Raw genomic sequence first — 12,468 nt, 5'->3', positions numbered from 1 at the left:
TTACATTTGACACGTGTGCATGTGCACAACAAGATGCAAACCAGAACACTGCACTGTTTGCTGATCATGCCAGCATGAAAATGAAAGCATGAATGTTCCTCCACTATACTGTAGTAACTAATGATAGCATGAATGTGCCTCCACTATACTATAGTAACTAATGATAGCATGAATGTGCCTCCACTATACTGTAGTAACTAATGATAGCATGAATGTGCCTCCACTATACTGTAGTAACTAATGATAGCTTGAATGTTCCTCCACTATACTATAGTAACTAATGATAGCATGAATGTGCCTCCACTATACTTTAGTAACTAATGATAGCTTGAATGTTCCTCCACTATACTGTAGTAACTAATGATAGCTTGAATGTTCCTCCACTATACTGTAGTAACTAATGATAGCATGAATGTGCCTCCACTATACTTTAGTAACTAATGATAGCTTGAATGTTCCTCCACTATGCTGTAGTAACTACTTACTAGCTGAATTAGAAGATGATTTGGCCAATTTTAAAAACAAACAAACAATATGTATTTGTAGAAGCTTCATGTTCATGTTTCCATGACAAAGACAACACAGACACTTTACCAGTCTCACAATGAACAATGAAGTCATAACACAGGCTCGCACTTATTCGTTGAGGCTATCTCAGAATAACTGTCCATCTGATTTGATCTCTAACCAGGGAAACGTTATTCAGAATCTCTGGTGACTTCACTTGTCTTACACATTGTTGTTTTATTTTAGGCTCATAGGCAAGTACTAAGCTAGCTACCCTTGCAGGTCATTTTAACCGCATCCATTTAGTTTTTTTATGCTTGAATTAACCTATCCCATTTTGTTAGTGATTGGTCTTACCCATCCCATGGTCGATAATTATATATTATCCCTAATGATAATAACTGTGATCATACTATAGATAATTTGAGGGGATGCATTCATGGAGTAAAGCATTTATGTCTCTGTCCATTAGGAATACAGGGGGCAGTCTTGGGGTAAATTTTCTGTTTCCCATCCATAGAACCCAGTTGTTTTTGAATATGGACAGGGATGAACTTCGTTTTATGTGGAAGGGGAGTCTGTTCTATAGCAGTGGTACCCTCTGTGAGATACACTTGTCCCTCCAAACCATTCTACTGATTTGCAGAAGAGGTTTAGAACATTAGACTGGGTATTTCTGATATGCTTTCACTTGCTGATATGCAGTGAATCCATGACTACTGGATTAGAGAATGCCTTGCATGCTAGCCACAGGTCACAGCTTATTAGTTTGTAGGATACTGAGTATAGTGAAAGGGTTTTGAGTGGGTCCAAGTAGGACATGCTGCTTTGGCACTGTACCCTTTTAATAAGGTATCTCTGTAGGGGTTCCAGTTGTATTTGTCTGGACAGATACATGCCAAAAGGGATGTTATACTCAACAATTGGCCTAACGAGGGCTGAGTAAAGGGGACATTGACATCCCTAGATCCAGACACAATGTCTTTGTTTATAAGCTGTGCAATGTAGAAGGACTTTCTTATGAAAATGGACACAATAGTTAAAGGCCAGATGGTGAGATTATCTAGGTTAATTTCTGATGACAATGTGTTTGATAAAAAGAGCCATTCACTGATTTGTATGTTTGTTCATAGGTAGGTACTAGGCTATTGGCCCAAGGACGCCTAGCCAACAAGGTTCCCTGACTTATGCCACCCAAGAAAATAATTTTTCTTTGCCCCTGCCTTTACAGTGGTGAGAATCAAACCTTGCATATTAGAGACAAACACCTTAACCACTGCACCACTTGGCCATTCTGCTTTGACAGGCTATCCCATTAGTTTGCTGAACAATTCTAAAATGGAAATTACGGGCTTTCAGAATGACCATTTTGCACCCATTTTAAGGATTAAAGTAGGTAGTGAACAGAACACTGTTTCAACTTGTATTGACATGAGAAGTAATATGATCTTTGATTCACCTACTCCAATATTTACCATCCCATATAGTACCAGTGTATTTAAATAAATTAATATTGTTAAATTAAACTGGAATCTTATTTTTCCTGGTGATGTTAAAAAAGTGGTGGGTGATGTCCCGATTATTGTATTTAATAAAGGGAAAAATATAAAAAAACATATTGGACAGTAAGACCACCAACAGGTGTATTAGTTTTGGGCTGGGGAAAATGATGAAATGTGTTTTTTGTAAACTTTGTAGATTTATACACGAGGGTCCTTATGCAGTAGTTGAAGGATTTGATAAGACCCTTCCCTGGCCAGGGAGTTGTAATTGTAACACCATTCATGACGTGTTTACCTTGCCAGCTGTAATTCCTGCAAAGCCTTTTTTGTGGGGAAGAGTACTAGGAAACTAAAAGAGCAAGTAAGAGAACATCTCTATGATATTAAGAAAAATAAGTTCACAAATGCCCTTTATAGGCATAGTTCTGGGTGTCCGAATTTTAAAAAGTTTATGTTTTTGTAATCGATAGGATTATTGTTTCTGATTTTATTGGTGACACTGATACATTATTAGAGTTTAAGGAATTTATTTGGCAGATTAGGCTAAATGCCTCTTTCAGTAATGGAATCAATGGCTCCTTATATCTAATTAGTGTGTTAAAGAGAAGGGCTGCTTTAGTGTAGCTTGAATTTAATGCTTCTTAACTTTTTTCTCACATATTTATACATTTCTACAATTATTTAACTATTAATTTAACAATTTTGAGCATCATAGACAAACTGTTGTTTTTACAATCAATTTTAACTTTTATTGTCATATTTATTGGCTCATCTTAACTGTTGAATTAGTCATGAATATTTATGAATTGGGAACACATACATTTTGATTGGTTAGTTTGGTGCATTTAGTAGGGTGGAGCAATGAGTGATTTTACCTGATGAAGTCTCTGAATTACCTAGATGAAAGCGCTAAGTTGGTTCTCTTTATTTTTATTTTTGTCTATTTTCATTTTTATTTAAGTTTGAGAAGTTATTTTATTAATAAAGTTTGCAGGCAGTATGTTGGTCGGTCTCTGTTTTGTTTTATTTTGTAGTTCAGTTTTTCATATTTTGTTTGTGGTTATAAGTTCTCAAATCCCAAACAACTGGGTCAACTCTTAGCGTTGTATTGGTAGTTCCCTGGGGTGAATGACTTTCCAAAAGATACAATATTGCATTTTTACAGCTATTTATACTAAATTTATTGAAAGTAGCATTTTATACTAAAACTTTTAGTATTACAGCTTGTGAATTGTGTATTTTTTAACATTTGTGAGTAATATGTCTTATGGAAATATTACCTTTTGTATATACTTTGTCTACTGTCAATTTTACTCAATGCATCTTTTATTCATTGTTTTCTATATTACTTCCCTTTTCCCATGTGTCTGGATCATAATTGAAAAGGGTCTGGTGGCTAGCCCACTTAACTCAGCAATCAAATTGAAATAATTGAATAAAATCAGTAAATGTGCCACATATATTTCTGCTAGTGGTTACATTTATATGGCAGTGTGCACGTCTATCATCTAGGTAAATATGCATGTATGTATGCCCTCATCCCTAAATTTTGTTTGTCACTTTTGTGTTATCTCTGCACATCACCCTGCATGTTTACATGCATTCTTGTATCAAATATGTGTGTGACAGAATTGTGCCATATGTCATCTGACTAGCTGTGGTTAATAACATGGCTCTGAATATTGATGTGAGTAACATGCATGTGCACAACAAGGCGTAATATGGAGCAAATTGCAGTTTGCTCATCATGCCTTCATGACATTCCCGGTATAAACACACCCCCCATTGGATTCTAATAATATGTCATTTAATTGATATGCAGATACTTTAAACTGATAAGTCTACATCCATGACAGTTCATAAGCTCAAAAGAGTGACACCCTCAAAATCACACAAAATGCAAAAACATTTTGGTTGCAGAGTGGCAAACACCTTGCACTCATGAGTGAGCATCCCTGATCTAGATACCAGGAGTGTTCTGTTTTTTTCTTTTTGTGTGTTTTTTTGTGAATTTTTTCACCTAGGATGCCTGCAAATGGTCTATTGTGACCTCTCTTGTACCCCAGTAAACAACTAAATAAACAAATAAGCAGTCATAAAATCCTCTTGAGACACTAATACCTTCTAGTAAGGACCAACACAGATAAGTGACTGGTGCTAAGGCCATGGCTTAAAATTCATTGCCAAGATATGCATAATAATACACTTTGGGAAGTCAGCCACCCCAGGATGTTAGCTCATCAACAGCAGATCCATAGGAGCAGAACCAGTAGTCAGGGATTTGGGTACGTATGTAGATAGTAACCTGAATGTTGACCAACAAGTGTCTCAGGTAGTAGGGAACTCATTCAACGTTGCTCAACTTATAAGCAAGGGTGCAATATGTCATCTAGGCCCAAAGAAGTCATCATTCCACTATATTCAGCCTCATCAAGCCCGTCATCATGTACAACACCTCCTTCAATATGTACCTCACTAAACACATCATCGTATACAAGACATCCTTCAATATGTACCTCACCAAGCCCATCATCATATACAAGACCTCCTTCAATATGTACCTCACCAACCCGTCATCATATACAAGACCTCCTTCAATATGTACCTCACCAAGCACATGCAGCAACTGGAATCCTCACAAAATTTCCTCACAGAAAGAATACAGGCATAAACATGTCCTACACAGACCCCCTCAAAGCCCTATCTTTATAGTCTGTTTCCTACAGACTGTTGAGAGAGATGATCTAGGCTTGCATATCTGTAAAATGAACAGCATCAGAATTACTTGAACCAGAGATTTAAACATTGCTTGCAGCATAAAATGGACACTTTAAAGGGACAGGTATGGGTCTCGGAGAATTCCCCTTCTCTGGTAAAGATTTACCATTCATGTGAAGCACAGCACTTCCCTGTCCTTATTCAAAAGAAATCTGGATCAGTGGATGGAAAATCAGAAATACACCCTAGGCCTAGCACTTATGTCTCTAATCTGCAGCCTACACACACACACACACACACACACACACACACACACACACACACACACACACACACACACACACACACACACACACACACACACACACACACACACACACACACACACACACATATATATATATATATATATATATATATATATATATATGTATATTGCCATCCCTTTGCAGAAAGGGGGTGCACCACAGACCTCAGGAACTAACCATCCTTATCTGCAAGGCCATGGAATTAATCATCATGGACCTTATTAACAAAGACATAGAAAATCTCCAAATGGTTAACCCCACCTAGCTTGGCTTTGTCAAGAGGAGATTATGCCTGTTAAACTTTGAGACAGTTACCAAAGCCCTAGACAAGGGCAAATCTGTGCATATGGCTTACCTAGACTTAGCCAAGGCCTTTGACACAATCCCCCACTTAGGCATCATTGATAAACTCACCCAGCTGGGTATCAACCCATATATTGTCAGATGTATTGCAAACTGGCTCACTTATAGAACCCATATATTCAAAATAGGGGACTCCACGTCCTACAGCAGACCCATAACTAGTGGTGTTCCACAGGGATTGGTTCTGGGACCCCTACTCTTCTGAATCTACTTCTCCAAAGTACAGGCTAAAACTAAAGGACTGTGGCTGACAAAGTTTGCTGATGATTGCAAACTGGGAGCGATCATTGAAAACCCTAGCAATGTCAACCCCCTGCAAGAAGGTATTATGCAGACTGATGACTGGTACCAAAGTCATGGTCTTAAACTTGATGCAAAAAAATGCATTATCATCCCCTTCTGCAAGGGTGATGTTCCTGCAAACTACCACATCAATAACAATACCCTAAGCACACAGTCAGTGATGAGAGATCTGCGCACACAGGACGACAGCAACCTTAACTTCAATCACCATGTCTCCTGAGTAGTAAGAAGGGCATTTTACATTGTTCATCTCATAAGTAAAGGCATTGCTACCAGAAAAAAATTGGTAATAAGCCCCTGTACTCTTCCCTCATCAGATCAACAGTAGAGTACAATGCTCCCTTTGGTATGTTCCTTTCCAAACACCTGCAGTAATTGGAGAAACCACAAAGGTTCCTTACAGTCTTCAAGTTCTGTCTTATGCGGAGAGACTGAAATCACTGTTACTTTACTCTGTGTCATACAGACTGCTCAGATCGACCTGTGCCTTGCATATAGTGCAATTTCTGACCCAGCTTTAATGGAAATGCTGCACATTCGCAAGTGAAATGGCACACAGGTCACTCACTTAAAGGGCCTTAACTTGGTATGTCACGTCAACAGAACTTGCTGGAGAGACATGTTTGTCTTACGGAGGTTGCCCCACCTCTGGAACAAGCTTCATATTCAGCAAGTAAGAGAACATCTCTATGATATTAAGAAAAATAAGTTCACAAATGCCCTTTATAGGCATAGTTCTGGGTGTCCGAATTTTAAAAAGTTTATGTTTTTGTAATCGATAGGATTATTGTTTCTGATTTTATTGGTGACACTGATACATTATTAGAGTTTAAGGAATTTATTTGGCAGATTAGGCTAAATGCCTCTTTCAGTAATGGAATCAATGGCTCCTTATATCTAATTAGTGTGTTAAAGAGAAGGGCTGCTTTAGTGTAGCTTGAATTTAATGCTTCTTAACTTTTTTCTCACATATTTATACATTTCTACAATTATTTAACTATTAATTTAACAATTTTGAGCATCATAGACAAACTGTTGTTTTTACAATCAATTTTAACTTTTATTGTCATATTTATTGGCTCATCTTAACTGTTGAATTAGTCATGAATATTTATGAATTGGGAACACATACATTTTGATTGGTTAGTTTGGTGCATTTAGTAGGGTGGAGCAATGAGTGATTTTACCTGATGAAGTCTCTGAATTACCTAGATGAAAGCGCTAAGTTGGTTCTCTTTATTTTTATTTTTGTCTATTTTCATCTTTATTTAAGTTTGAGAAGTTATTTTATTAATAAAGTTTGCAGGCAGTATGTTGGTCGGTCTCTGTTTTGTTTTATTTTGTAGTTCAGTTTTTCATATTTTGTTTGTGGTTATAAGTTCTCAAATCCCAAACAACTGGGTCAACTCTTAGCGTTGTATTGGTAGTTCCCTGGGGTGAATGACTTTCCAAAAGATACAATATTGCATTTTTACAGCTATTTATACTAAATTTATTGAAAGTAGCATTTTATACTAAAACCTTTAGTATTACAGCTTGTGAATTGTGTATTTTTTAACATTTGTGAGTAATATGTCTTATGGAAATATTACCTTTTGTATATACTTTGTCTACTGTCAATTTTACTCAATGCATCTTTTATTCATTGTTTTCTATATTACTTCCCTTTTCCCATGTGTCTGGATCATAATTGAAAAGGGTCTGGTGGCTAGCCCACTTAACTCAGCAATCAAATTGAAATAATTGAATAAAATCAGTAAATGTGCCACATATATTTCTGCTAGTGGTTACATTTATATGGCAGTGTGCACGTCTATCATCTAGGTAAATATGCATGTATGTATGCCCTCATCCCTAAATTTTGTTTGTCACTTTTGTGTTATCTTTGCACATCACCCTGCATGTTTACATGCATTCTTGTATCAAATATGTGTGTGACAGAATTGTGCCATATGTCATCTGACTAGCTGTGGTTAATAACATGGCTCTGAATATTGATGTGAGTAACATGCATGTGCACAACAAGGCGTAATATGGAGCAAATTGCAGTTTGCTCATCATGCCTTCATGACATTCCCGGTATAAACACACCCCCCATTGGATTCTAATAATATGTCATTTAATTGATATGCAGATACTTTAAACTGATAAGTCTACATCCATGACAGTTCATAAGCTCAAAAGAGTGACACCCTCAAAATCACACAAAATGCAAAAACATTTTGGTTGCAGAGTGGCAAACACCTTGCACTCATGAGTGAGCATCCCTGATCTAGATACCAGGAGTGTTCTGTTTTTTCTTTTTGTGTGTTTTTTTGTGAATTTTTTCACCTAGGATGCCTGCAAATGGTCTATTGTGACCTCTCTTGTACCCCAGTAAACAACTAAATAAACAAATAAGTAGTCATAAAATCCTCTTGAGACACTAATACCTTCTAGTAAGGACCAACACAGATAAGTGACTGGTGCTAAGGCCATGGCTTAAAATTCATTGCCAAGATATGCATAATAATACACTTTGGGAAGTCAGCCACCCCAGGATGTTAGCTCATCAACAGCAGATCCATAGGAGCAGAACCAGTAGTCAGGGATTTGGGTACGTATGTAGATAGTAACCTGAATGTTGACCAACAAGTGTCTCAGGTAGTAGGGAACTCATTCAACGTTGCTCAACTTATAAGCAAGGGTGCAATATGTCATCTAGGCCCAAAGAAGTCATCATTCCACTATATTCAGCCTCATCAAGCCCGTCATCATGTACAACACCTCCTTCAATATGTACCTCATCAAGCCCATCATCGTATACAAGACATCCTTCAATATGTACCTCACCAAGCCCATCATCGTATACAAGACCTCCTTCAATATGTACCTCACCAACCCGTCATCATATACAAGACCTCCTTCAATATGTACCTCACCAAGCACATGCAGCAACTGGAATCCTCACAAAGTTTCCTCACAGAAAGAATACAGGGCATAAACATGTCCTACACAGACCCCCTCAAAGCCCTATCTTTATAGTCTGTTTCCTACAGACTGTTGAGAGAGATGATCTAGGCTTGCATATCTGTAAAATGAACAGCATCAGAATTACTTGAACCAGAGATTTAAACATTGCTTGCAGCATAAAATGGACACTTTAAAGGGACAGGTATGGGTCTCGGAGAATTCCCCTTCTCTGGTAAAGATTTACCATTCATGTGAAGCACAGCACTTCCCTGTCCTTATTCAAAAGAAATCTGGATCAGTGGATGGAAAATCAGAAATACACCCTAGGCCTAGCACTTATGTCTCTAATCTGCAGCCTACACACACACACACACACACACACACACACACACACACACACACACACACACACACATATATATATATATATATATATGTATACTGCCATCCCTTTGCAGAAAGGGGGTGCACCACAGACCTCAGGAACTAACCATCCTTATCTGCAAGGCCATGGAATTAATCATCATGGACCTTATTAACAAAGACATAGAAAATCTCCAAATGGTTAACCCCACCTAGCTTGGCTTTGTCAAGAGGAGATTATGCCTGTTAAACTTTGAGACAGTTACCAAAGCCCTAGACAAGGGCAAATCTGTGCATATGGCCTACCTAGACTTAGCCAAGGCCTTTGACACAATCCCCCACTTAGGCATCATTGATAAACTCACCCAGCTGGGTATCAACCCATATATTGTCAGATGTATTGCAAACTGGCTCACTTATAGAACCCATATATTCAAAATAGGGGACTCCACGTCCTACAGCAGACCCATAACTAGTGGTGTTCCACAGGGATTGGTTCTGGGACCCCCTACTCTTTCTGAATCTACTTCTCCAAAGTACAGGCTAAAACTAAAGGACTGTGGCTGACAAAGTTTGCTGATGATTGCAAACTGGGAGCGATCATTGAAAACCCTAGCAATGTCAACCCCCTGCAAGAAGGTATTATGCAGACTGATGACTGGTACCAAAGTCATGGTCTTAAACTTGATGCAAAAAAATGCATTATCGTCCCCTTCTGCAAGGGTGATGTTCCTGCAAACTACCACATCAATAACAATACCCTAAGCACACAGTCAGTGATGAGAGATCTGCGCACACAGGTCGACAGCAACCTTAACTTCAATCACCATGTCTCCTGAGTAGTAAGAAGGGCATTTTACATTGTTCATCTCATAAGTAAAGGCATTGCTACCAGAAAAAAATTGGTAATAAGCCCCTGTACTCTTCCCTCATCAGATCAACAGTAGAGTACAATGCTCCCTTTGGTATGTTCCTTTCCAAACACCTGCAGTAATTGGAGAAACCACAAAGGTTCCTTACAGTCTTCAAGTTCTGTCTTATGCGGAGAGACTGAAATCACTGTTACTTTACTCTGTGTCATACAGACTGCTCAGATCGACCTGTGCCTTGCATATAGTGCAATTTCTGACCCAGCTTTAATGGAAATGCTGCACATTCGCAAGTGAAATGGCACACAGGTCAATCACTTAAAGGGCCTTAACTTGGTATGTCACGTCAACAGAACTTGCTGGAGAGACATGTTTGTCTTACGGAGGTTGCCCCACCTCTGGAACAAGCTTCCTATTCATGTTAAACAAAGCCCCTCATTAGCCTTATTTAAGTGCAATTTGGATGATTGAATGGGTAACTGGAAATTCAACCCAGGGGTTGCACCAGTGTGTCTCCTGGACAGGGGCAATAGAATGATTTAGATTGGAATGAATATTGTTGGCAGATTATATTAAATGCTTGTAATTTTCCTGGTTTAAATGGGAGAGAAACATTTAAGGTAGTTTTGGAAAAGAAGGGGTTAAAGCATCAAGTTTTGTAAAATCATGTGACTATTTTGAGTGTCATGTGACCATAATTGGATGTATTTAAATGGTTTGAAGTATAGTGTAACTAGGTCTGATAAAGTTCCATGTTGGGATGAAAGTGCTTACCAGTTACTGTTTTTATTTTTGTATTCATTAAAGTTGGATTGGATGTTTTTAATTTATGTGACCATTTATGAGTGTTTTTAGTGTTGTAATACAGTTATTTATTCATTTGGAAGCCTTTTATTTAAATATATATATATATATATATATATATATATATATATATATATATATATATATATATAATTCTATCTGTAACTTGTGCTACAGTATCTAGGCTCTTTAAATCTTTTTTTTATATAATCAAACTAGTTCTATAGGCATTTCTGTTTTAGATTCTTATGTTTCTTTTGCACTATACATAGCATCAATCGGATGAAGTCTACCAGTGTACTTATCTTCACAGGTTCATAGGTTCACAGGTTCACAGGTTCATAGGTTCATAGGTTCACAGGTTCATAGGTTCATGGGTTCATAGGTTGTTGATAGAAAACAGTGCAATTAAGCATTTTGAAGCCTTAACACTACAGTCCCAGTGGCAGACACAACTTATTTCCTTCCCTGTCAATAATGCATAGGGGATAGGCCGAGGTAAATTTGTAGTTTCCTATCCATTTGTGTAAACAAGATTTGAAGATAGGCATGACTTAATGTTATTCATTTTCTTTTCTATTTTGTATAAAAACAAACAAGAATTTGTGGTCAAATGGAAAGTAACCATTATTGTTAGAGCATAGAAGATTATGATTGGGTTGCCAGTCATAACCTGTTTTTTGTCTTTGAGACATGGATGCTAAGAAATTTTCTTGACAGGTGAATCTTGGCATCTATGTCGAAAAAACATAATACAGAGTTATAATCAGTGAGAGGATCATAATTCTTTGTAGTGCAGGGAGCTTTACCTGCTCCATGTAACTATTAGTTACAATGAAAAAAAATCGCTAAGTGTTTTGCTGGGTTTGAAAGCCAGGATGGGAAATAGAAAATACACCCCAGGGATCACTTCTGTGGCTCTGCTCGACAGGGGCACAGGAAAGTAACTTTCTTGGGTGGCATAAGCCAGGGAACCTTGTTGGCTAGGCTTACTTAGGCCCTTGGGCTGATAGCCGAGTACCTACCTATGAACCTATGAAACACTTAACGGATGCTGTCAGAAAGGCAGTATAGTATACTCCACTACATTTACATTCACCTTTCATGCCTGTCTACTGTCTAGACTTTTGCAGAATGTCCAGATTATTGCTACATATTTTTGGTCCATTCCTCAAAAAATCTGTGTTTTTTGAACAAACCAGTGAGGATCGAAGCCACTAAATAATGATGTAAATTTGAGTTTCAGAGCTTGTATCCTTCAGGTTATGCAGGCGAACACATCCTCTTACTCTAGCAACTTTCTAAGTTTTTGTACAGGAAGTTTGGTACATGTTAAGGGTACAGATAGCTGGCAGAAACAAATGTTTTGTTTTGCAGCTGTCATTTGCTAGTCAGTACAGGCAAATTTTACTGCTTAGCCTGAGGCCTATCCTTAACAACGTAAGCAGGGGGTGTTTTAACAATTGTTAAGGTCAGGTTGCACACCACTGTGGCGCTTCACTGGTTTGACTTTTTCCAAATATCGGAGAGCAAATTCCATGCTGCGTGCACTACTGAATATTAATCTACAGCCACTCTGAGGAGGTGTATATTACAATATATAAAAAGGAGAACAAAACTAGAAATGTGTTTCTTTAAAGCAACTGCACCTGTGGAAAAGGCATTTACATTTTTAATTTTGTTCAAAAATTCAATTCATAACTCAGTACTGAGGGCATGTGGGATGAAAATGAGTACAGATAAGACAGTTATAACTGCAGAAAATGAGGGAAATCAGAA

General features: G+C 37.8%; 1 protein-coding gene across 1 annotated transcript in view; it reads right to left on the bottom strand.

Moving 5' to 3' along the window:
- Window positions 1-12,468, bottom strand: part of LOC122803256 (retinal guanylyl cyclase 2-like) — a 665,947-nt gene that overhangs the window by 327,105 nt on the left and 326,374 nt on the right. The gene's annotated exons all lie outside the window — the stretch shown is intronic.

The sequence above is a fragment of the Protopterus annectens genome, chromosome 5.part1, assembly GCF_019279795.1.
Source record: "Protopterus annectens isolate FY-2018-M chromosome 5.part1, PAN1.0, whole genome shotgun sequence".
Classification (NCBI taxonomy): domain Eukaryota; kingdom Metazoa; phylum Chordata; order Ceratodontiformes; family Protopteridae; genus Protopterus; species Protopterus annectens.
This window is presented reverse-complemented; position numbering and strand designations above follow the sequence as displayed.